The following is a 4,237-nucleotide window of genomic DNA, read 5'->3' on the forward strand; positions in this document are numbered from 1 at the left end:
TGAACTGCACCATTAAAAATCTTTTAACTATAATCTTCATAAGCCAACTCATCAAAGAAAGGCATTTGGTCAGTAAGAATTTCATTTCAAACCAATAAAACTTTAGACTAATTTAGGGCCATCTGCACATGTGTAGAGAATTTTTCATTTACTCTAGAAGATAGCTCCCCTTTAGTGAGACCCTGGCCTAAATAGATTTGCTTTACTTACATAGAAAGAAAATAACATTAAACATGGAAGCTTTTGGTTTGTGGCACTGAATAATGATCTACACAGGACATCCTTCAAAAGCTACAATTAAAGATCCACCTAGCTTCTCAGCAATGCAAGCTCGATTGAGGTCTTCCGGCCCATTTGCTTGGCATTCATGTTTTATGCCTTGGAATTTCTATTTGACTGCATCCTTGGAGCTTGCGTAGATCATTTTACTTTTCAGAGGTGCTAGTTCTGGTGCCCACAAAAAGAACATCAACTCCTCTTTTCTAGATTCCTTGGTTTCAAAGCTTGCATCATACAAAGCATAGCGACAATCTTTTTCAGGAAGCATTCCTACAAAATGCTTGAAAGGATCAGTTATGGTCACACTGACATCTCCAACCAAGATCTCTTTACCTTCTTCTACAATAATGCACTTTTTGTCTGCACTGAGACAAAAAATGACAGCCTTCTTTCTTTTCTTGATTTCTTCTGGTGTAGAGCATTTCCGAACTTTCATGTCATAAAAAATGCGACACACTTCATCAGCAACTTGCACTCCTGAGGCCATCTTCCTCGGTGGTAGCAGACAGGGACGAGGAAAGGATCGCTCACAGCAGCTGAACCTGCCACATCCCTTTCTTAAACATGCCATACTCCTTGTTTTGTTTGAAACAACTACTTCTTCATACATATGGGTTCTGAGTGAGCACTATTAAACCTTCTGGAATTTCCATTCTTCTCAATGTTATCCATAACTTATTACGATCCACATGACTGAAAAACTTTTGCCAACAGAAACTAGCTCATTGTGGGCCCAGGGTTAGCAGGTACGTTTTAAAGATGCATAGGCTCCAGGAAGGAGTCCCAGTGGTGTAGTGGGTTGAATGGGCTGCTGACTGAAGAAAGTCACTCGTCAAATCCACCAACTGCTTCATGGAGAAAAAAGAAACTGTAAAAGAAATTTGGTTTTGTAAAAGAAATTTGCTCTTGTAAAAGAACTTTGGTCAGTTCTTTATCCTATAGTGTTGCTATGAGCTGAAAACAATTGATGTCAGTGAGAGTAAGACTCTCAGGAACTCTATTATAACCTAGAACTCATATTTGGCTCAAAAGGACACCATAGCCCCAAGAATTTAAGGGACCTGTTCAATATCAGAGAGGAGGATAGTGGCAGGACCAAGACAAGCATCTAATGTTCTGCTTCCGTTCATTGACAGTTTCACTGCTTGTAATCAGCAGTTTGTTGTTGTTAGGTGCCTTCAAGTGGAGAATGACTCATAGTGACCTTATAAACAGTAGTTCAAACCTGTGCTCTATCCTGTGCCATCTGCATCATCCCTGATACACTTGAGCCCATTGCTGAAGTCACTATGTCAATCCATCTCCTTGAGGGTCTTCTACTCTTTTGCTGACCCTCCACCCTTCCAAGCATGATGTCCCTTTGCAAGGAACAGCTTATGTTAGCAACATGACTCTGATATATGAGAGAAAGCTTTGCTGTCCTTGCCTCTAGGGATCATTCTGATTGCACTTTTACATGTGCATGGGATATTCAGTGCTCTTCTCCAACACCACAGCTCAAAGGCATCAATTCTGCTGTTGTCCTTATTCACTGTCCACTCTCAGATGCATGACATGTGATTGAAAAGACCATGGCCTGAATCAGGTAGTCACCTTAGTCTTCAAACTGGCATCACTGTTCCTGATAGTGGACTTGGCACATGGTTCAAACTACCAGCTTGTCTGCAGGAGACAGCTGGGCAATCTCCTCTTGTGTGACTTATGCCTCTGAAAACCCATTGAAAGGTCAGTTATGAGTCAGTTTCAACTTGAAGCCACACAGCAACAACAACAACATTCTGCTGCCTCCAAATCCAGCGGTTAGGCTTCTTGTCTTCTTGGTGTTGATATGCAATCCATATTGAAGGCTGTCGTCTTCAAACCATCTGCAAGTCCTCCTCACTTTCAGCACACAAGGTAGTGTCATCTGCATCACTCAGGTATGGTGAGTTTTCCTCCAATCCTGATCCCTCATTCTTCATAGAATCCAACTTCTCTATTGATTTGCTCCGTGTACAGATAGAATAGTTACTAAGAAAGCACAACCCCAATGCACATCTGTTCTGACTTTAAATGTTCACTTGCTCTGTTTGGACAACAACTTCTCAGATTTGGTCAATAGAATAATGGGCCTCAGTGATGTGAATACTCTAATCCCTGGAAAAAATGAGCAAAAGTGGGGAGATGAAGAAGAAGAAAGCCAGATGAATACCTCAGGAAAGTGCTTTCTGAATTGGGGTCCAGCATATGAGTGATGCTCAGCTGATAAGTTGATAAGGACAGCACTTGAAGAAGCCAAGATCACAGAGGATGGGAAGTGGATCGAAGAGAAGGAAGTGGGTTCAGTACTGACAGAGATATCTCAGGGCACTGGGACAAGACATACTGGAAAGTCTTGATTTGAGGAGTGCCATGACTTACGGTAAGGAGTTGACTAATCAGTCTGGAATTGTACTGCCAACTGGTGGTTCGAATCCATCAGCTGCTTCTTGGCAGAAAGAGACAATCTTCTGTGCAATTTATAGCATCTGTAAACCTGCCAAAGGGCCAGCTATGAGCTGGTTCAGAGTAGGTGGTAGTGAGGGTGTTTGACTCATTCTAGCTGCTAAGTATACCAGTGACTGAGAACAAGAGTGAAAGCAGAGGGACCAATGAGTAGCCTGTTGTAATAATTAAGGTAAAAGACCATCTGGCTGGTGGTAGTGGAGATGGTGAGAAATGGTTGGATTCAGGAGATGATTCATTGGTAGATTGATTGTGAGGTATGAAAGAAAGGAAGGATTGTAAGGAGGCTGCCAGATTGATGACTCTCAACGAAGCTTTTATTGTTTTGTTTTTTGTCTCAATAAACCTTGTCTCCAATATCCAGGCCTTTGTCCAATCTTCTCTTCTTGAATGTGACCACCTAGATGATTTAAGCAATATTGCAAATGTTACAACTGTAGGAAGCACTCTTTGTAGAGACTTGAACTTCCTGTCTTGCTGAAGAAACTGCTTCTAGGGACCAGGTACAGAGATGATGTGCAGAGGGAGGAGCCTTGAACCTGCCTGGAGAAAGAAGCCCGATCCCAGCTCGCCTTAGTCACACACCTGTGAATACCAAAAGACTGGGGGTGTGTGCGTGGGTGTCTGGAGACTGAAGCCAAGATCAGTTTTGTAAACACATAAAATGGTTGTTGCATATATTACTAAGGTTTGGGGGCTGGGGGTGTTAAACAGAAATAGATACTTGAAACAGATAGTTCAGGTTTGGGCCTGAGCACCTGGAAGGATGCAGCCACCATTAACCAGAACAGGCTCTTCTGTGACTCTCATGTTACCAGGTTTTGAAAAGAACTTGAGAGAGCAGATTCAAGTCACAACTTCAAACTGAAAATAGTACATGAACAAGTGTTTTTTTTAATATATAAAAGAAATTATTCTATACATTGTTTCATGCTATTCCTCATTCATAGTTTCATACAATCATTCTTATACATTATATTTTATAAAATCAATCACCATTAGACCTTGACCATCATTATCCTGTCTTTTCACCCAATCCTTCCCATTTCCTTCCCCCCTCCCTCCAGCCACCAAACTGCAACCCTGAGGTTTTGCCCCAACACATCCTCACCCCTCCACTCCCACTCTTTCCCCCTTGGGCTCCCATATATGTTTTACTATTTATCCTTCTATTTTTACAATAATAGTATATGGCAAATAAATTTTTTTTAAAAAGAAGCTGCATGAAAAATCAATTTGCTTTGATAACTTTTTTAAAGCAAAATATAAGTGATTTAAAAAAAATTCCTGTGCGGGGGGGGGGGATTGTGTACCAATGAGGGAGTTTTTCTTTTGCTTTTCAAGGAGAGGAGCAAATGGGGGGGGGGGGGGGGGGGGGGGTTTGTGCGGGGAGAAGGGTGCAACAATGAATGAATGGAATCCCAAAATCTCTGTAGATGTTCATTGAAATGAAAAATAAACAACCTAAATTTAA

At 41.5% G+C, this 4,237-nt stretch overlaps 1 pseudogene; it reads right to left on the reverse strand.

The window, feature by feature from the left end:
- Positions 1-268: 268 nt before the first annotated feature.
- Positions 269-766, reverse strand: LOC102863695 (annotated as a pseudogene).
- Positions 767-4,237: the final 3,471 nt, after the last annotated feature.

Source organism: Elephantulus edwardii, unplaced genomic scaffold (genome assembly GCF_000299155.1).
Source record: "Elephantulus edwardii isolate Elephantulus edwardi_28Jun2011 unplaced genomic scaffold, EleEdw1.0 scaffold00150, whole genome shotgun sequence".
In the NCBI taxonomy this organism is placed as follows: domain Eukaryota; kingdom Metazoa; phylum Chordata; class Mammalia; order Macroscelidea; family Macroscelididae; genus Elephantulus; species Elephantulus edwardii.